The sequence below is a fragment of the Protopterus annectens genome, chromosome 9.part0 (assembly GCF_019279795.1).
Source record: "Protopterus annectens isolate FY-2018-M chromosome 9.part0, PAN1.0, whole genome shotgun sequence".
In the NCBI taxonomy this organism is placed as follows: domain Eukaryota; kingdom Metazoa; phylum Chordata; order Ceratodontiformes; family Protopteridae; genus Protopterus; species Protopterus annectens.
In genome coordinates, this window is record NC_056743.1 from 628,439,983 (window position 1) to 628,462,819 (window position 22,837).

Below are 22,837 nucleotides of genomic sequence, written 5' to 3' on the forward strand. Positions count from 1 at the left end.
TCCTTAAAGTTTCTGACTGCCATGTATTCTCTAGGTATCTTCTGTAACCAGTTAGCAATGAATTAATTTATTTATGTTGGTGCTTTCCTGTCTGTTTTTAATTTTACTATATTCTAGGCTGAGGCTTAAAACAGTCTATAGAGATCAGTGCTCTAACCTAATTAACACATTTAAATAAATAAACCAAGGAAAAAATTCCCCTTTCACTCACTTTTTGTACTGTCTCGACTTAACAAACTACATTTTTTCTTTTATTTATTTATCCTTTTGTTGACCAGGTCATTCCTATTAGGCAAGTAGCCTTTTTTCAGGGGAGACCTGGGGTGGTATTTATACTATTAGGGGAAATTTGGCCAGGGCAACGAGGAACTTCCTCTGCTCTTTTCTCTAGGTGCTGTGGGAATTTTTACATCCACCTTAGTTATCACCATCTCAAGCAGATGGAACCTCACTTTAATGTCTCATCCCTAATGCTGCATTGCAGTGTCAGCAATCCATCTACCTGGTGTGGGAATAGAACCGACAGCCTTCTGCACCAATGGTGCGTGTGTTGCCTGTTTCTCCAGTGACATAGACGTTACTATAATACTGGGTTTACTTGCTAGTGAAAACAATCATACCAGTGAGAGCTGACATTCTTCATTGTCTTGTCCTTTAAATGAAGTATCTGTCCTCAGCATTTATTTATATCATGAACAAGTCAATCCAATTGTGTCTTCTGCCTGATGTCCCAACCCTTACAGAGTGATCACCCTAATACACTCAATGTATTTTTTTTTTTGAAAGAGAACGTGTTTTTTTCCTTGCAACCAGCTACAAAACAAGGTAGTGTTTTTGTTGATTTTGACTTGCTGACTAAGAAGATTGTTAACAACTGGCCATAAATAAGCCATTCTTGACATACAAAAGCCATATTCTCAGCACCATCCAAATCAATACACCCTGCAATCTACATAACTGTTGTAGCATAGTTTTCTCTTGAAAAGTAATTTTGTAGACTAATTGTGAAACAACCATCTAGAATAAAACTCCACAATGAAACTACATATCACGTGACACCTGAAGGTGACAGTTACGAAAATTGCTTCAAACTTACTGATAATTGCCAAAATAAAGTGAAACTTTTCAGTTTAGTCACTATTAACTAGTACCTGTTAATGTTTCAGACAAAAATATTTACCATCTCGTCAGAAAGATCTTATCTCTAGAACTATACAGTAATTTCGTACAGTGAATCAAAAATCACAGGTCAGGCTGGGACTGGGTACAGACACTGGCACTGTAAGAAACAGGGGCATTAACACCTTGAAATTTTGAGTGGGCACACAATTTGAAGTGTTCTAGGGGCTGCATGAGAATGGTACCTTTAGCAAAAGTAAACAAATTAGTGCATTTTGCTGTCTGCTAGAATTAATAGATATTCCAGGTCTGTTCTTTTGACTGTGGTATCATTTACTAACTTGCATTTCAGTGGAAAACTGTATCTGTGAAAATGTGAATATTAAAGCATAAAATCTAAAGCTGTGGATGAAGCTGGAGCAAATCACCCACAGCTGCCTTACGTAATATAACCCAGCTTCAGGGTAAGTTATCTAGTTTTGCAAAAAAAAAAGTGCAAGTCACTTAACTTGATAGATAACAATTCTTTTTCCTTCCAGATTTTAAAATCCACAGGACATACTTCATTTCTCTTTCCTATATCAGTTTTGATCCTCCAAGTTCTACTGAATTTCACACAGTATGGATAAATAGCTTCTCACTGTGCAGGACTATGTGCCCAGAGAAACAAACCATTAACATCCATTGCAACACTCTTCTATCATAATTAAACAGAACAAAACATTATGGCAATTACAAATGAGAGAAACATAAATGGATTGATGTTTCAACCTTTAATTACTTCTATGGACTAGTGAAGAAAAGCACATTTTATATGACATAACAATGACAGCCGCAGTACTGTGCCTCATTCTTATAATTTATATGGTGAAGAGTATGACCACTAATATTATGCAATACAGATACAGACTTCATACTGTCCGGAAATGGACTTGTAACAGAGGGCTTTGAAATGATCTAACTGGCTTTCAAGTTAGGTAATGACAAAGTGAAATTGGGGAAGGTACACTAAGCTTTATAAGCATAAACAGAAATTGCATAGGTCTAATTGCAGATGTGCAGGTGTGCTTAACAGATTTTTTTAGGTATGTGTGAAGTGCATGGGATATGGTGAAACAATCTGAAAGAATTGGTGGCTGTTGGGATTAGAATAATGGGTCTATATTATAATATCGAAGTTTTAAAACCTTGAATGTTATAATATCGAACCCTTTAGAGTGAAAGCTGACAATAGTGAAGCCTCGGAACATTGAAATTTTACCTAGGGTAAGATTTTGGTGGTCTGTTCCGTGGCTTTGCTATTTACAGCACTGTGGTGCGATGGTTACGGACTGGGTTTAGGGAAGTGAAAGAACGGAGGTTACGGATTGGGTTCAGGTAAGTGTGGTGCAATGGTTACGGACCAGGTTAAAGTAAGTGAGCGAACGGACTGGGGTAAGGTGAGTGTATAGCAGTTAGGGACTTTAGGGTTAGGGCGCGGGTGAGGTGAGTGTGCGGTAGTGACAGACTTTAGGGTTACGTGCGGGTTAAGTGAGTTAGGGTTAGGGTGTGGGTGAGGTGAGTGTGTGATAGTGACAGACTGTAGGGTTAGGGGCGGGTTAAGTGAGTTAGGGTTAGGGTGCGGGTGAGGTGAGTGTGTGAGAGTTACGGACCTTAGGGTTAGGGTTTGCATTAAGGTAAGTGGATAGATAATAGTGTATGTACAGTTTAGTGTAGGGTTAGATGTAGGATTTTAAGTGTATGTTTGTGGATTGCAGTTGTTTTGGTGTGCTTGTGTTGTGTGTGTGTGTATGTTTCTTGGAACAGCAAATTTTTTCCCTGGGAAAAAATTCACTGTTCTGAGTGTTCAATGTTATGATTGTTCAACTGAAATGGGTCGATATTAAAACATTCAAAATTTTGAGCGTTCAGTGTTATAATATAGACCCAGAATAATTCATCAATGGAGACATTAGAGGACAACACAGCAAGGGACAAGTGTGGAAAATGCATACTTTTGCAAAAATTGAAGCCATGCTTCATGGGGCAAAATGCTAGTTCTTCGCATAAGGACTAAGCTTTTCCACACCACAGAAAACATAAAATTCTGGTCAATGCTAATGTCATTTTGCATTGTTTATTAAACAAAATGATATTCACACTGCTGTCACCTATACTAAAACCATTAAATCCATGATATAACACACATCAGATAATACAGGAAGTGGAAACAGAAGTTTCAATACAAACTCATAGTATTTTTTTACTAGAAGGATGTTTAATGCTTCCAGCAAAGTATCTCTTATCGGGGTTAAGTCTACTAAACCCTCATGGAGGTTGTGGTTACCATACACTAACATTATGTACCAATGCAGAGAGCATAGCACTTCAGGCTAGGTTGTTCATAAGCTGGGGACATTTTTAAAAAGTCCTACATTTACCTTTTTGGACTACATAGTTCCACCATCTGCAGCGACTAATATTTTCAACAAAATATTAATTTCAGTCAGGCATTTTCAGTTTTGTAAGAATTAGGAAAGTTATGTTCAGTACACTTAAATGACCAAGTATTTAATACTAGCATGGGGGTGTTAGTGTATTGCATTCCAGTCAGATGCAGGTATTTGCTGCACAAATGACTGTTAATGTTTAGAAAATAGAAGGTGGAAAGGATATGGGATGTAGGCAGGTAGACAGAATAAGCCTGGAATACCCAAGTGATATATCATGTGCATACTTCTTCAATAAATGGCAGAAAGTCAATAGCTGAGAATATGAATATTGCAAAAAAGATAAAGAGTACTGTGAAATGTGGTGGTGATGTTTTGCAGGTGCAAAAGTGAAGAGGGTAATATTGCAAATAATGTGAGGATATGCATAAACAGATACTGGGAGTGGTTCACTGCTGAGGGAAATGCCTAACAAAAGATTAAAAACAGGAGAAAAATGCTATCACGAATCCAAAAGGGATGGGAAAGGCATAATAAAAATGAACATGTCTGGTGTCTGGTAATGGAATAGCCCATTATAAAATGCATACGATAGTGGTGTGTGTGTGTGTGTGTGTGTGTGTGTGTGTGTGTGTGTGTGTGTGTGTGTGTGTGTGTGTGTGTGTGTGTGTGTGTGTGTGTGTGTGTGTGTGTGTGTGTGTGTGTGTGTGTGTGTGTGCGTGTGCATGTGAATGGTGAGGGGGAAGAAGAGTGGAACTGAAGCAGCACCTCTTAACTAATCTGAGCAAGTATTATAAATACACTGACAAGTGAATAAAACACATGCATTCATTCTTGTGAGATAAAATTATTTCCATGGGGATAATGTGGAGCTGTTATTAATGAGAAAGATAGCCAGGAGTAAAAATGTGGAACACTCCAGCTTCTTCTGGGTTTCTTTCAATTCCAGGAACAAGTAGGAAAATGTAAAATCAAGAAGAGATGATTAAAAATAACTGAGTATGAAGCATTTATAGATTTGAGCAAGTATAGACTCATGATTATTTCAGATAAAAAGCTCTGTCTGAATGAACACAGAAACTGGGATTATAAGATACATTTAAGTAGTTCACTAAAAACAAAATGTTTTAAACTAATAAGATAGGATAATTTATATCATAAGGTAGGAGTTAGCTTTTAGGGTGTAAATGTCAAAATATTGTAAAACTACTAAGTATTTAATCGGATCTGATTAATGAGTGAAATAATACAATAAATACTAAAGGCATGAGTGAAGCTTATCTGAAAACAGGTATAACTGATACAGTGGAAGTTAGAGTCACTGCAGGAAGACACATGCCCTGAGATTAATAAAAGTTACTGCCACAGATAAGAAAGTACAGTTGTGTAAAATATTACCATAACAGTAGATGTCCCTCCTGTCATTGTTGGAATATCCAAAACAAAATAGATCTCTTGCCCAGGGTAGCCTGATACTCGGCCACTATACAAAAGCCTAAAGATCTTGTATGCATCATATGTCACATTTATGCTCCCTACACAGAACATAGGGCATAAAAGCGATGTACGGAAGCAACTACCTAGAACTGAATTGCCAGAAGAGAACAGTCTCCATAGGACAAAGGAGTCCATGTATATCCAGAATTAAAAATGCAGAAGAAAAATGGGAAATCCTCAGCAAGAAAGTAATCTAAAACAAAAATCAGCACAAACAAAGAGGGGTTGGAGGGAGGGAGCAAATACTGCAACAGTAAAGAGAAGGACACATACTGTTATGCTAAGATTTTACACAACTGTACAAGGTCCTTCTATATCACTGTTGCTGTATCCAAAACAGAAGAGAGAGTAAAAAAGCTCAAGAAACAGAATGGGAGGTGGAAGGCTGAGAAGAGCCCTCAACAAACTCTCATAAAATGATTTCAGCAAAACCTGCTCTGGCCCTAGAAACCATGTCCAACTTATAATGCTTAGTAAAGATAAGCACTGAAGACCAAGTAGCAGCTTTAAGGATGGAACTGGTGTCCAATGCCTTGGAGAAGGCACCAGAAGAGGCAACAGCCCTAGTGGAATGAGCTCTAACAGAAGAAGACAGAGATTTGCCATGAAAAGAATAACAAAAGGAAATGGCCTTAGATATCCAGGAGGAGATGGTTTGCTTAGAAACATCCAAACCCAATATCCTGGAATCAAAGGAATCAAAAAGCTGATCAGACTTATGAAGAGCCTTAGTTTTATCCAAATAGTACCTGAGCTGTCTGTGCAATTCCAAGGTATGCAGGACTCTCTCACTAGCACACTGAAGCGAAGGGAAAAGGAAGGGAGTTGTACCGACTGATTCAAGGACAGCTCATTTTACTACCTTGGACATAAAATAAGGATTAATATGAAGGGACACCCTGTATCTATGGAAAAAAAAGTGAGGAATGGCCATAATGGCCTGGAACTCAGAAACCCTCTGAGCAGAAGTAAGAGCCAGCAACAAAACAGTCTTCCAGGTACAACGTTGCAAAGAATCAGAATCGACAGGCTCAAAAGGAGTGTAGGTCCATTTTTCCAAAACAAAATTAAGGTCCCAAGGAGAAGAAATAGGTTTCCTTGGAGGCCTAATTTGCAGGATGCCTTTATGAAATTGTCTGACCTCAAAACAAGAAGTCAAAGGAAAATTCAAGGGCAGACAAGAAGAAATAGTTGACAAATGGACCTTCATAGAAGAATAGACCAGCCAAGACTGGAGAAACTCACACAAACCAGAAAGGACCAGAGGGAACCCCACTGAAAAAAGGTCCTGGCTACAACCATGACACCAGACAGAAAATCATTTCCATTTGGACATATATGATTTCCCGGTAGAGGGTTTGCTTGCCACCTGTAAAACCCTGAACACATCCTCAGAAAAGAGGTGCCTGAAAGGGATCAAAACCCTATCAACCACAGTCTCAGTTGAAGAGTGGACAAGTGAGGATGGATGAGAGGCCCCTTTTTTTTGCATTAAGAGGGGTAACCAGTGCTGTCTTGGTCAAAAGGGAGTCACTAGCAAGATTTCCGGGGAGTCGAGCTGAATCTTTTGTAGGTCTCTTGGAAGAAGAGGAAGAGAGGGAAACAAAGAAACATCTTCCAAGGAAAAGAAAGAGCATCCATCTTCCATGCCAGATAGCATGGCACTCTGGAACAGAAGAGAGGAAGCTGCCTGTTCAGAGGGGAGGAAAAAAGATCTACCTGAGGAATACCACACAGATGGCCAATGTACAGAAACATGTCTCAGTGAAGCATCCATTCGTAAGCCTGTGTTTTGGACCTGCTCAGGCAGTCTGTCACTAGACTGTGCCCTGAGGGAATGTATGCTGCCTGAAGAGTTACCTGATAGCTGAAAAATACCTCCCAAGCCTGAAGAGCCATCCCTGCTTGTTGACATACCACATCACTGTAGTGTTGTCTGTGTACACATTCAAGGGGCCTGAAGAGAACACAGGATGTAAAGCTTGAAGTGCCAGAATCAGGTCTCATCACTTTAATGTTGATATGGTCTGACTTCTGATGGGGAGGCCAGAGATCCTGAACTTTCAGGTGACCAAAAGAAGCTCTCCACCTTATGTCTAAGCCATTGGTGAACAGCTCTTGAGAAGGGACTGGAGGCTGAAAGGGCCAGCCTGGATTGAGAGCAAACTGTTGAATCCACCACTTGAATTCCTTTTTTCACAGGGAAGGAGAGTTACACTGAAATCCAGAAGGTGACAGTCCTGCAGCCAAACTGACTTTAGGTAAAATTGAAGCTCCTGCATATGCAGTCTGGCAAGAGAAAGCAATGAAACAGAAAAGGCCATGAATCCCAGGGCTCGAAGAAACTCCCTGGCTTGCTTGGCAGTCAGAAGAAGAAGAGACTGAAAGAAGGCTGTCAATGACAAAACTTTTGTAAGTGGAAGAGAGACCAACATTGACACTGTCTGAATCCTGCATCCCAGATATGCATGAACCAGAGAGAGAGTCAGGGCATACTTTTGGAAGTAGATGCTAAACTCCAGACTTTGAAGAAGATAGATGGTGAATTTCAGATCCTGTAACAGGTGACTAGGAGAAGGCACCTGAAGCAACAGGTCATCCAGGTAAGGAAAAATCTGAATGCCTTGTAGCCTACAGAAAGCAATCACAGGAGCTAGGCATTTTGTGAATAACCTTGGGGCAGTAGGGAGGCCAAAGGACAAAGCAGAGAACTGAAAATGAAAAGAAGACACAGAGAAACATACAAACTTCCTGAAAAGAGGGTGAATAGGGATATGAAGGTAAGCATCTTTCAGATCCAAGAAAATCAGAAAACTTTAGGTGGTGTAAATCTTGTCAAGAACTGATGCCTCTGTTATAGTCTGCTACCTATGGGCCTGTTAAGAGAAGGTCTATTGTCTGCTGGTGAGAGGAAACCTGTCAATTATTTCTATAGTTTATGCTTAAACATGCTACATTCCTGGAGCAAATTTGCTCACTTTGGCTTTCTGGAAGAAATAATGAATTGTTTAAAGACTGTATTTTATATTGGGCTCTACTATAAGAGTGGTTATTTTTTTCTTTTGTGAATAACAGTGTTATGAGCAAGTGAAATGAATCCATAGCCTATAGAGGAGTTATAAGGACACTGAAATAAACTAAAATTCTGCAATTGTTTGGTTTAGGCAGCTCACTGCTATTGTGCTCATTTGCACTTGAAGTGAATAAACCCTAGTTTGTTTTGGCTATTTTCATTGCAATAAACGTTAACATTTCATTTAAAAATGGCAAGACTATGTTTATTTACTCCCCAGTCCTGGGCCAAGAGGCCACAAGATGTTAGAAGTAGTGGTAAAATGCAGCAGGCAAAATTTGATCCTAAGCTCCTGAGACTAAAAACTATGAGAGACTCAGCCAATCTAGAGTCTTTACTATGTAATAACCTTAAACCTCCTATAGTGGAGGCCCATGGGATATATGCAAATGACCCTTTAAGGAGATGTCATTGCTTCAGCTACATGTTTTATAAATTCCCATGACTTTTTATGAATGTGCATGACTTTTTTCTTTATTCAGGTCAATAAGGCCAGGGTCAGAACTGCTCAGTGTGCTGCCTACTCCACCTCAAACTGTGCACCTGCTGTCAGTTGATAACTGGAAGTGAAGATGGAGATAATAAGTAGCAATGAACCCTGTTTATACAAAGCCATTCCTGAACTGCATTATCCTATATCATTATAAAAAAGACTGTAAACCTACAGGAATTTACTGAAGTTGTAATCCAGATAATCTAGTTTTATGTACTTATTATTAATACCCTGTAGCAGGAAAACTGTGTTGTAGTGAAAAGGTCATTCTCATTTACATACAAGTAATGAATCTTGTTATACTCCCTGCCTGTACAAGGGAACCTTCTGAAGATATAGCAAATCTGCTGGCTGACAAATTCAGCTGAAATTTCACCCCCCCATCACCACCAGCTCTCCCCCAAGAAATACCCTCCACCATTCCACCACCGATTATCACCAAAGAACAAGGATTTCACTGTGGTCCCTAAAGCTAAAAACACAGCTTCAATGGGGCCTGATGATAGTTAAGTTGCCTCTTAAAATGGCTTAAATCTGGACTTATCAGGCCCATTAGGATCTGTATTTAACCATATCCTTTGGATTGGCTTTGTCCTGATAGAGTAGTGGACAGCAACAGTCATCCCATTGCATAAAGGGGGACCATCTACTGACTGAGGAAAATACAGTCCCATAAGTCTGACTAGACTTATATGTAAGCCTATGGAAAGAATAATCATGGACCTGATAAATAATGAAATAGGAAACCTCCAAACACTGGTCCCGACCCAATCTGGCTTTGTCAAGGGTGGGTCCAGCCCCCTGAATCTCGTGGATTTCTTTGAGAAAGTCACTAAGGCCATGGATGAGGGTAAAATGGTATATACTGCCTACCTTGACCTGGCCAAGGCATTTGACACACTTCTCCACTCAGGTATTATATATAAACTCACAAAACTGGGCATAAATCCCTATACCTATCCCTGTGGCATATCGTCTACTCAGAGGCGATCTCTGCTTAACATACAAGGCCATGTCAAACCCTGAGCTGTTGGACATGCTCCACAAAGAAATCCCAATCCCTCAGAGCTACATGCTCCAGGGATCTAAACCTTGTCATCACAATGAACAAAACATGCTGAGGGGATAGGTTCCTGACCCAGAGACTCCCCATACTCTGGAACAGACTGCCCATACATGTCAAGCCTCCTTGGCCCTCTTCAAAAGGAACCTTGACGATTGGATGGGAGATAGGAAATTCACCCCAGGGATCATGTCAGTCGCCCTGCTAGACAGGGGTCCAGGGAAGTAAATATTGTGGGAAGAAATATCCAGGGAATTGTTATGGCTAGGCTTGTATAGGCTCTAGGGCCGATAGCCTAGTACCAACCTATGAACCTATACCACTAGATGGATTGGCTCACAAACATGATACATGTGGTTAAAGTAGGTGAATATAGATCCAGTAAGAGGTCGGTTACTAATGGTGAGCCACAGAGGTCAGTGCTGGGACCCTTCCCATTTGGGATATACTTCTCTGAAGTCATGGCTAACACGGAAGACCTATGGATGACATAGTTTGCCAATGACTGCAATCTGGTGGCAGATGGGTTTAAATTAAACAAACAATTGGAACCACAGCCTAAAACTAAATGCAAACAAAATGCATTATCATACCCTTTGCAAAGTCAAGTGGCTGCAAATTAGAACAATAACAGCACACCCCTAAGAGTAAACTCAGAGGTGAGAGATCTAGGTACACAGATAGATAGTAGCCTGAACTTTAACTGCCATGTGTCCACAGTGATGAGGAAGTCTAGCTATATCCAGTAACAAAAAGGCACAGCACGACCATCCATGTAAAACAAGGTTTATTACTTCAAGCTTTCGAGTTGAAACTCTTTTTCAAGACTAAATCAGTACATTAAAACCACAGAATAAATATAGAACACCAGCCAATCACATAACATATCTCATAAACACATTAAATAATTATACAATTTACATAACTAATATAGTTGACTAAGCCTAGTTCACTAAAAAACTTCATTAAAAACAATGGTGAACGTAACAAATTTCATTACTGCCTAAAAAGCTCCACAGGACAACTGTAATACCCTAACTAACATATGCTTGTCTTAATTTCAAAATGGGTTTAATACTATTAGTTTTATTAAGGCCTGGATAGACATCAGATCTAAAAAGGTTTATCCCTTTGTATTCTGCTCTCTCTGTGGCATTCACAATGTCCCCCCTCTTGTTTTTGCAAACTCTCTGCAATATCCTAAATTTAATGTATGTTCATTTCCACAATGCAAAATATGCTTACTAAGTGCATTTGACTCAATCCCCTTCTTATATCAGATAAGTGGGATGCAATTCTCTCCTTGAATTTACAGTTAGTTTTTCCAATGTAAAAACAGAAACATTTTTCACAGTTAGCCAAGTAAACTAAATTTTCCACTGCATGTCCCAAATGCCTTAAAAATAAACTTAACTTGTGTTATAGGATCTATATATAAATCCTGTTTCCATATTAATGAACTTACCAAAGGTGAGTTATAACAGGGGACTGTCCCCTTACTAAATCTATGTAGCTCTTCATTTGTACCAAAATCTTTATAGCAGAGAAGTTGTTTGATTCTTCTCATACATACACGATAAGGTGTTTCTCCTACTCTTTTCCTAACATTAACATCACAACTAAGAACAGTCCAATTCCTTTTAATTATGGACTGAATCTACCTAGAATGTCTGTTGTACTTCATCATATATCCTAATTTACTAAACCCAGCTTCTCTCACCGGGCTGTTCTTCTGTGCATTATTGCCTTCTCTAAGTAAATATGGTTTAGCCACATTAGGCCTTTCAGATTTAACATATTCTACATTCTTAGTTAATAAATCTCTATTATAACCTCTTGCCAAAAAGTCCTGTGTCATAGTACTAATTTCAGTTGCAAACCCTTTTTCAGTGATGTTTAGCCTACTGGCTCTCAAAAATGACTTTTTACTACACTCTTCTAAACACGAGTGGGGTGCATACTGGAATTATGTACATACCTAGTTGCTTGTACCTCTTTCCTATATACAGATGTATGAATTTTACCATCAATATTCACCAGTTTAACATCCAAGAAAGTGATTTCCTCTACTGAACAAGACATTTCAAACTTAAGGAAGCTGGTGCTATTTTGTAGATGTTCAACAAATAACTCCAGTGCCTCCTTGCTACCTCTCCACAATAATACTATATCATCTACAAAACATTTATTGTGCATTAAAGCACTATTATAGTATTCATTTTTGTTAGAATTGTTATGTAAATGATATAATTATATAATGTGTTTATGAGATATGTTATGTGATTGGCTGATGTTCTATACTTATTCTGTGGTTTTAATGTTCTGATTTATTCTTGAAAAAGAGTTTCAACTCGAAAGCTTGAAGTAATAAACCTTGTTTTACATGGTTGGTCGTGCTGTGCCTTTTTGCTACTGGATTTAATTTTGTGTTGGTTTACCAGTACGTTTAGCTGTTCTACACCTGCTTCCTGGTCTTTGAAGTCTAGCTATATGGCACAACTTATAAGTAAAGGTATGGTATCCAAATCCAAGGAATTTATAGTCCTGTTGTACTCAGCCTTCATTAGACCAGTAAACAAGTACAATGTGCCACTTGGCTTGTACTTGACTAGGCAGTTACGCAGCTGAAGTGACCTCAGAAATTCCTCACAAAGAAAACAGAGGGTGAAAACAACATGTCTTATGCAAGTACACTAAAATCCTTATCCCTTTACTCTGTCTCCTGATGACTATTAAGGGTTGCCCTATGCTTGACCTACAAGGCACTCACAAATCCAGCCCTGATGGAGCTGCTACACATCTGTAAGTCAAACAGCACAGGGGTTACTTGATCTTGGGATCTAAACTTAGTCAGCGATTCAAACAAAACATGCTGGAGAAACAAATATGTGTCTCAGAGATTGTCCCTTCTTTGGAATGGGCTTCCTAGTTACGTTAAGCAGAGCTCTTTTCTGGCCCTCTTCAAATGCAGTTTGAATCAATGGATGGGGAATTGCAAATTCACAGCTGGAGTGGCACCTATACCCCTTATGGGTAGGTGCAACCTATAACACACTCAAGGCATAGGCACAAACCCATACTATCCTCTTGTCCCTAGGGGCCATATTTTGCCTTTAGGGGCCATATTTTGGGTAAAATTGGGTTATATTGGCTGGGCTTGTAAGAGCTCCTAACCTGTTAGCCTAGCAATCTCCTATGAAATCCATGAACTTATGACAGTGAGAGGATAGCTGATTATCTGAATATGAGTGCTGCATTGTACTGAAACATGGAGAAAGCTATGAAACTCTAAGAATTTTCAAGAAAAAAGAAGTTATGTACTTACCATAACGTTCCATGTGAGTTGTTCATCTCACCTTCATTCTTTACTGATGGCTTCGGAGCCGACCCTCGGCTCTGATACGGCCAATTACAAAGCTCGAGGTCTTCAAATAGCTCGAGGACAAGTCCCTATCCCATGACGCACCTGTGAATTACCTCAGATCTTGTTTGCTGCATATACCAAGGATTGGTGTAACCAGGATAGATCCAACATCTCGGTCATCTATCAGCCCAGGAGGGGGTAGGAGGAAGGGACTTAAGAATGAAGGCGAGATGAATGGTCTGATTTCCTGAAATCTTTTGTTCTATCCAAATAAAATCAGAGCTGTCTGTGAACATCAAGTTTGTGCAGCATATACTCTAAATTGTTAGAATGGTTGGGGAAGAAGACTAGCAAATCAATAACTTGGTTGAGATTGATTTCAGTGCAAACTATGGGCAAGAATGAGGGATTTGTTCTAAGTGATACTCTGTCAGCATGGAATATCAAATAGGAGGCTTGATGGATAAAGCCTGAAGCTCTGATACTCTGTGGGCAGAAGTAATAGCTACCAGAAAGATGGTCTTCCAAGACAAAAATTTGAGATCACAAGATGAAGCTGGTTCAAAAGGGGGGGAGAATAATGCAGGAAAGTATAAAATTTAGATTCCATGGAGAATAGGGAGATTTCACAGGTGGTCTATTATGAAAATTCCCTTTGAGAAAGGCTTTGGATAACTTGTGAGACATGATATTAAATCCTTCAAATCCAAGATGAAAATTAGAAATAGCAGCCAATTGAACCCAAACTGTTGTGGCTGCAGCTCCTTTGTTAAAGATCATAGTCAAAAACTCTAAGAGGGAGGCCATAGGGGCTTGGTAAGGATCAATATTATTTTTAGAGGCCCATATAGAAAAATCTTTCCATTTGTTAAGGTATAGCTTCCTTGTAGAAGATTTATGAGAAGACAAAAGGATCTGTTTTGTCTCATTGGAAAGGTTATGGAATCTGGCTATGATGGGAACTGGAGCAGCCAAGCTGTGAGCTTCAGGGACTGCAGAGAGGGATGAAGATCCCCCGACGGGTGTGTCAGAAGGTCTGGAACTGGGTCCAGATTCCAAGGATCCTCCAAGAGATGACGTTGAAGGAAGGGGAACCAAATTTGATGAGGCCAATGTAGGGCTATTAGAACGATGGTCCTTCCCAGAGTTTTTGCTTTCTGTAGAACCTTGGGTATCAACGGGATTGGTGGAAAAGCATAGAGGAGACCCAGAGGCCAATCGTGTACGAGTGCCTCCCTTGGGGCTTCTCCCGGAGGGGGAATCAGGGAAAAGTAGCTTCTGCATTTCGTGTTGATGTGACTGGCAAAAAGGTCAAAGCAAGGCTGGCCCCACCTGTGGAATATTCTGTCCGCTATTTCTTTCTTGAGGGACCACTCGTGGGGCAACAAGATTACCCTGCTCAGTTTGCCTGCTATCACGTTGGATCTTCCCGGGACATGCATTGTCAACAGAAAGCGCTGGATGGAAACAGCCCACTGCCAAACTCTGAGAGCCTCACAACAAAGAGGGTAAGACCTGGTTCCTCCTTGTTTGTTTAAATATCAGACCACTGACATGTTGTCTGTCTGAATCACAATCGTACCCAGAGGAGGAGAGTCCTGAAAGTACTGCAACGCCAAAAGTACTGCTCTCATCTCCAGGACATTGATATGCAGATGTGTCTCTTGATCGGTCCATGTGCCTTGGACAGTCTTTCCCTGAAAATGCCCCCTCCTACCCCATCAGGGAAGCATCCATGGTCACTGTGGCCATGTTAGGGGGTAGCACAAATGGGCATCCTATCATGACATGAAGTGAGGTCAACCACCACTGAAGGTCCTTTTTGCAAGAATTTTTGATCATTATAGTGTGAGTCATGGGGAGGTCTTGGTAAGGCCACTGAGTGAACAACAGCCACTGTAGTATCCGCATGTGCATACAAGCTAGTGGTATGGCTAGAATTGCTACTGCCATCATGCCTAATACTTTCAGAACTTCCGATGCTGGTGCTTTGTCTTTTGACATGAGAATGCTGACATGCTGATGAAGAAGAGAGACTCTTTCTATTGGAAGTTGTAGCGTGGTGGTGTCCAACTCTGCCCTGATAAAAACGATATGCTGCGATGGCGACAAGGCAGATTTTTCTGAGTTGATTGTAATGCCCAGATGATTACAGAGTGATAGAGTGGACTCCCTGGCCTGAATGAGTTGATGCCTGGTGGTGGCGGTAAGGAGACAATTGTCTAGGTACAGAAACACCTGGAATCCTAGACACCTCAGGTGAGCCGTGACCACTGCCATGCATTTGGTGAACACTCTGGGGGCTCTAGTGAGACCAAAGGGCAGGGCTCAAAACTGGTAATAATTGGCTCCCGGCCGGAAGCGAAGGTGATCCCTGGATGGTTTGGCCATTTTTATGTCATAGTATGCATCTTTGAGATCTATCAAGCACATCCAATTGTCTTTCCCTAAGAAGGGAAGTATAGACAGAAGCATGACCATCCCAAACTTCTCTTTCTTTACGTATTGGTTCAGTCTGCTGAGGTCCAATATGGGTCTCCAGTCCCCCATCTTCTTTGAAACCAAAAAGAATCTTGAGTATGTTCTGGATCCTGTCTGGTCTGCTGGGACTGGCTGGATGACTCTTTTTCTTAGCAACGTTTGGACCTCTATTGTTGCCTGTTCCCTGTAACTGGGTGGAACATCCAGAATTTTTCTTATGATTGGGGGGGGGGTGGCAAATGGAATGAAGTACCCTCTGGAAATTATACTTTGTACCCAGCTGTCTTTTGTTATTTTGAGCCAGGCGTCTGGGTACAAAGATCAGTGACCTCCAACTGCCTCCAGAGCAGGACAGTCGGGCCTCCTCTCAGGAGCGCTGGTAGGGCATCCCAGAGAAGTGATCTCTGATGCCCTGGTGTTGCGGACTCCCTCTGCTGCGAGGGTGGCGTCTTCCATTATTGCCCTGTCCTCTGCCCCTGGAGGGGGGGGTTCACCACATGTGTCCTGAAAGGCTCCTTGGGCTTTTCGGAACCAGATTTTTCCTCCCCTTAAACTTTAGGGTAGGATCGGGTAGGGGTGAAAAAATGGACCCCGACGGCAGACACAGTCTTTCAGTCCTGTTCACACCTGGTTAAGGTTTCCTTCACTTTAGGCCCAAAAAGGGATGAGTCATCAAAGGGAGTGTTCTTGAAGGGCTCCGTGAAGGAACACAAGCACATCCAGGAATGTCTCCTAAGAGCAATTCCTGTACCTGCTGCCCTACGCATTCCATCAGCTGCATAAGAGATGAGGCGCATGGATGAGTTGACCATAGAATTTAGGGTAGCAAGCTGGGCGGCAACTTTGTCGGGAAGCTCCTGCAGCTACTTTGTCCTGAAGAGTATCTCCTAGCTCTTTAAGGAGATCTCTCTGTAACCCAGTAAAATGGGTTAAATAGTTTAGCAAACAAAGGGTAAAGGTCACTGAACTAAACATGCACTTCCCATATCTATCTATAATCCTAGAGTCTCTGTTAGGAGGATGGATAGATGAGGAAGTCTCAGACATTTCCTTTTTGGTGGCTGCCTCCACCATCATGGCATCAACAGGAATGCGTTTTGTTAAAAAAGTTTTGTCAAGGGGGCAGAAATGAATTTATTAGGCCTCCTCAGGACAGACTCCATAGTATCTGGAGACTCCCACGCCCTTCAAGAGACCTGCTGCATAAGCTCATCGAAGGGCAGAGTCATCAAAGAGGTGGAGGGCTGAGACCCAAAAGCCTTCAAGAGAACTGACTCATCCTCAGTAGGGCTTTTGGACTGCCAGTCACCCCTCTGCCTAAGGATCTCAAGTATCTCAGCAAAGAAGGGAGACCGTGGGGATGCTTGTGACTCATCTAAGTCAGTATCCAATGTTAGAGACTCCTGTGGGGAGTCTAGGTGTTTCCCCTTACACAACCTCTTCCTGGGAACCTCATCAGTGGGAGCTTCTGTTGAGATCTCGGAAGAGCAGGGGCCACCCAGTGGGGCTTCCTGAGGCTCTGGGTCTCTACGCTTGGTGAGGCTGTGTGATGCAGAAGCAGACACAAGCACTCTAGGGGAGGAGGAAGGGTGACCCGAGGTTGAGGATGTCCTAGGAGACATAATTCTCCTCATGGCATCGAAAGCACCCCTGCTCCAATGTGAGGGAGCCAACGGATCCGAAGAAACCGTTGACACACCTGGCACCGGGACAGTGGGCTCCGAGCCCGAGGTAGGAGCCGAGCTCATCCGAGCCGAGGCCCTGAGAGGCAAAGTCGGAACTGACAAGTCGGTTCGATTGTCCTCCCTGCACCCGAACAGAGAGTGTCGGCTCCTAGAGTCCTCGATAGACAACAAGGACATCAGAGTGTACCAAGCCAAAGACACTGGAGCAGGTGTCGGCTCCAAGGGTTCCACTAACATCAGGTCTGCCTCCTCCAGCTCCAAAGGTCCAGCATGGCTCGGAGGAGGAATAGTTAGTCAGTGCAATGGTCTTCAGCTCGGAAACCATTTGGGTCAAAGCCAATAACATTTTGGCTAATGCTGGTGCTGATAACAGCTTCTGTACCACACAATCCAAGTCCAGATGCGACAGGCTGATAGATGATCGACAGGATTGTACCGAAGGTGGTACTGACTGGAGAATTGAACTCTTCAGCGCTACGGACACCGATTCCAAGACTGAGGACCGGCTCCGAAAGGTAAAGACTGTTGGCTCCGAAGGCAGTGGAGCCGAAGTTGAAGACTTCTTAGATTTCTTGGAGTCCGATGTCTTGGAAGACTTTGAAGACCTGCTGGACCCATCTTGGTCACTCAAAGCTTCCTGAAACGAAGGCTTCAACAAGCCTCTATTGATTAGTTTTCTCTTCCTTTCCTGCAGAACCCTAGAGGAGAAGGAATGACAAATGGCACAGCTGTCTTGCAAATGCAGAGCCCCTACACAGTAAACACAATTAATGTGGCTGTCTGTAACAGACATTTTTTGGCCACACTTTGGCACTTTTTGAAGCCAGACTTGGGGTGCTTATCTTGGTGAGCCATAATAATGTTAGAAAAAAATTACTGTTACCACAAAAAAACTACAACAATAATTTTTCACAGAAGCCTGGAATAATTGCAGGCTAAATCACACACTAGTAAATCTCCACACAAGCCTTAAATAAAAGCAGGCTAAATCACACACGCACACACACACACACACACACACACACACACACACACACACACACACACACACACACACACACACACACACACACACACACACACACAATATAACAACTATAAATGTGATATCACACAAGCAGACTATGCAAAAAGAGATAGCTGCTAAGAAACAACAACCTATCTAAATTAACTTTTAAGGTTTACTGTAAATTTCAACAGCAATAAAGAACTAAGCCTTATTGAGCCTTATCTACAGTACAGAAGGCTAGATAGACCACACATAAAAAGACTATAACTACCTAAGCACTGTGACAAAGGTCACTGAATAACACACTGCAAGCTGAAAAATAAATAATAACCTTATCTAAATTATCTAAGGTTTACTGTACTAAGCCTTATCTATAAAAAGCAGAAGGCTAGACAGACCACACCAAGTAGAGAAAACTACTACTGAACTAGGCCTAAAAGAGGCCAACTAGAAATTTATTAAGAACAGTAAATGGGAAGGGAAAACACACTGAAAGCTATAAGAGCTTTATCAACAATCCTAACTATCTAACTAGCAAAAAAATTTTAATAAAACTGTAAAGAAAAAACAGCTTATCTGGCCCGAGCTAAATCAGAACCTCCTATCTGTTGCAGCGGCAAACTAGATCTGGGGTAATTCACAGGTGCATCATGGGATAGAGACTTGGCCTCAAGCTATTTGAAGACCTTGAGCTTTGCAATTGGACGTATCAGAGCCGAGGGATCGGCTCCGAACTCATCAGTAAAGAATAAACAACGAGATTGAACAACTTCACATCTAATCACCAGCAGTACACTTTACTACATTGCATACAAGCAACAAATTAGACTTTAGCCTTAAGAATTACTGAAATTTTGGAAGCACTTCTAAATATTTCTGCATTCCAGCATGTTGTATTAGCCTTGCTAGAAAAGTATAAATCCATCCATCCTCAACCCCCTTTCCCATTTTTGCACATGGGGCCAGGGTGTCACTTCAACAATGGTAATCACCTAGAGCCAAGGTTTAAACCTCCAGGTGGCTAGCCCTGCTGTGGTAGTGGATCTGTACCACATACTCACACACACACACACACACACACACACACACACACACACACACACACACACACACCTAGGGTTAATTTAGCGTGTTCAATCCACCTGCTGCATGTCTTTGGAATGTAGGAGGAAACTGGAGCAACTAAAGGAAACCCAAACAAACACAAGGAGGACATGCAGACGCTGCAAAGGTTCATAGCTTCATAGGTGTTTACTATACTAATGACCACAAGGCCTTTTTAAGCCTAGCCATGCATCCCAAATCTCTGACAAGTTCTGATAGCCTTGATAAGTGTAAACAGGGGCTTGGGAGATGAAACATTTATAAGCTAGAGCCTGGGAGATGAACCATTTACAGGTTGCCTGTGTCCATTAGAGACATATGTGCCAAAACAGGGATGAATTTCCTGTTCCCATCCAATTGTCCAGGTTGCACATGAAATGGGTTAGGGAGGAACTTTGCTTCATATGGATGGACAGCCTGTTCCAGAGGCAGGGTAATCTCGCCAACAGGTCATATTTATATCACAGGCAAGGTTTAAGTCTTTAGAATGGGTAATTCTGGTGCTGTTTGTTTTGCGGATGTGCAGGAGGTCCATGAGAGTGGGGTCTAACAATGCCCTGTATGTCAGGCATAGATCTCCCCTCAAAATGCTAGGAGACAGAATATAGGGATAGAGCCTTGAGATAGTCTGCACAGGACATTTTACTTAAGCCCTGTATTCTTTTAGTGAGGAACCTCTAAAGATGTTCCAATTGTTGGATATGCCTGATTAGGTACATACCAAATGGGGCATTATACTCAATGATAGGTCTGATGAATGCCGAATATAGTGGAACAATGACCCCCTTGGTCTTAGATGCCATACCTTTCTTTATAAGTTGCGCCAACATATAATGATTTCCTCACTACTGCAGATATGTGATGGTCAAAGGCTAGATTATTATATATGTGTGTCCTTAAGTCCCTGACTACTGGGTCATCTCTAAGGGGTGTGTTGTCAAGATGATAGTTACCAGGGGTGGATGACTTCCCAAAGGATACTATTATGCATTTCTTGGTATTCAGTTTTAGTCCATGGCTCTGACACCAGTTGTTTGTGTTAACCCTTCCTGGATAGCATTTGTGTCAGTATGGGATTCAATGACAGCTCCTAATTTGCAATCATCTGCAAATTTAGTCAGCCAGAGACCACTGACATTGGCCTTGATTTCAGAGAAAGCAGCGGTTGAAGGACTGATCGCTGAAGGGCTCTATTTGTGACTGGTCTCTTTGTAGAGGTAGACTCCCCAATTCTAACTTCCTGGGTCCTGTCTGTGAGCCAGTTGGCTATCCAATGGGTGACATATGAGTTTGTACCTAACCCCTTGAGTTTGTCAGCAATCCCTGGGTGGAGTATTGTGTCAAATGCCTTGGCCAGGTCAAGGTAAGCAGTGTGAACCATTTTGCCCTAATCCATTGCTTTGGTGACCTTCACAAAGAAGTCCACTAGATGGAGTAGGCATGAACTGCCCTTGACAAAACCAAATTAGGTTGGGTCCAGTGTCTGGAGGTTTACTATATCACTATTGATCAATTCCATGATAATTCTTTCCATGGCTTTACATATAAGACTAGTGAGACTTATGGATCTGTAATTTCCAGGGTCTGTAGATGGCCCACCTTTGTGCAGAGGGACGACTGTTGCTGTTCTCCATTCATGAGGCACGAAGCCTGTTTGGAGGCTGTCGGTAAATACCAATTCCCGAGGCCCTGATAGGTCATGTTTCATCAAATTTAGAAGCCATCCCTGGATATTGTCTGGGCCCATTGATGCAGTGTTCCTGGCCTTAGAGACAGAGCATTAAGGCCCTGGTCCCTGGTGATAGCAGGGGGAGTTACATTAGATGATATTTCCTGAGGGAAGGTTGAAGGCACCCCAGCCGAGAATCAAAGTGGAGAAACTCTTGATGTGAGGTGACAATGCTAACCTCTGCACCACTGTGCTCAGATTCTACTTGAAAGAGTCTCTTATCCAATAGGAAGGCAACTGTATCTACAAGAGTATACCATGTTAAGGTCAATTCCTTACCACAGGAGTTAAATCTAAAGAAGATGAAGAATCATTTCTCCTACTATTTGAAAGGGTTGATGAGTACGTAGGCTGGCTTAAAACTGTGTTGGACAAGATTTTTGCTTCATTTTGTTCTAGAGAAGCAGATAAGATTTACTATATTCTAGAGTTTGTCGATTCTAACAATTATGACAAACCAAAAGGGGAAATAATGGCCTAGAGTGGTGTGACACCTACCATAAGTCCCACAGGTTTTATGCCTAGGTCTACACTTCAGAGAAACCACTTTTATTCATCTAGCTCTTAAATGGCTGCAATTGGAGTTCAACAGTATCCTGAAGGTAGTGAAGGTGTTCATCCTTGATTGGTTGTTAAGATCCCTGCCAGGTGTCTGATGGACACCCCACCAATGTGGATGGACTTATTAAAGTAGTGGCACCACAAGTAGTAGTCACTGAATTATTAGTTAGCACTGGAAAAAAGATGACTGAAACTAATTCACTCAAGAAGTAAGGCTAATGTTGGAATACGAACTGGGGATGAAAGATCTCCAAGACATTTTAACAATTAAGCCTAGAAAGAGGTTAAAATTGAACAAAAAATGGACACAGTGAAATGTTTTATATTCAATCAACCTGGATAGTTTGCATGAAATTGTCATTTAGCCAGTGAATGTATGCAGTTTGTTGTATATACTAATATTTTTACTTTAATGGAATCACTTTATTCTTAAGTAGAACAAGCTGTGTTTGCAAGTTATACAGCTAAGAAATTGATAAAGTAGAGGGAGAACATAACTCTTAGATTAATTTAGCACGTTAACATTTGTTAAGTGAAAAATTGGCATATGAAGACAAAAAGACTTAAACAAATAAGTTTAATAGTGTATGTGTACATGGGGTTGAAAAGAAGTAGCCTTTGGCAGAAATGGAATTGCACACCACCCTTGGAGTAAAAATTTTTTTTGTAGATACTGTCCCTGATTTAGTCCAAGCTGTGATCTTAGGTAAAAACCTTTCTCAATTCCTAGAATTGTTGAAGGAGCAACAGGAAACCCAGCCTGACTCTATTGGTATACAGGGAATGGGGGAAGTTATATCTGGGCGGTAGCACCACGCTGATCAGAGAAATATACCCTTCACTGAGTTAGGGTCAGAAGAAGACTGATCAATAAAAAGAAGGTGGCATTATACTCACACATTAGTTGGAGAAGGATCAAATCCCCATCTCCTCCCCTCGGTACAGTCAGATTCTTTACAGGAGGATGAAGAGCCTGGTCCATCTAACTGAAATATAGACAGATCTGAAGAAGGGCTAAACATAAGCATTAGCCTTCCCAATTTTAAGAAAGTACTGTGGGAAGTTTCTTCACTCATAAAAACTAGCAAGAATATACAGGAGGTTGATAAGGAGATGGATGATTCAACCCTACCATTCTGTGTCCATATTTTGAACTTTATTATGACATCTTGTATTGGGTAGATAAAAAGGGAGGCAGCATAGTATGACAACTGTTGGCATCCCAACTAT

At 41.4% G+C, this 22,837-nt stretch overlaps 1 protein-coding gene across 2 annotated transcripts in view; it reads left to right on the top strand.

Moving 5' to 3' along the window:
• Window positions 1-22,837, top strand: part of GPSM3 (G protein signaling modulator 3) — a 778,689-nt gene that overhangs the window by 303,951 nt on the left and 451,901 nt on the right. The window lies entirely within an intron of this gene.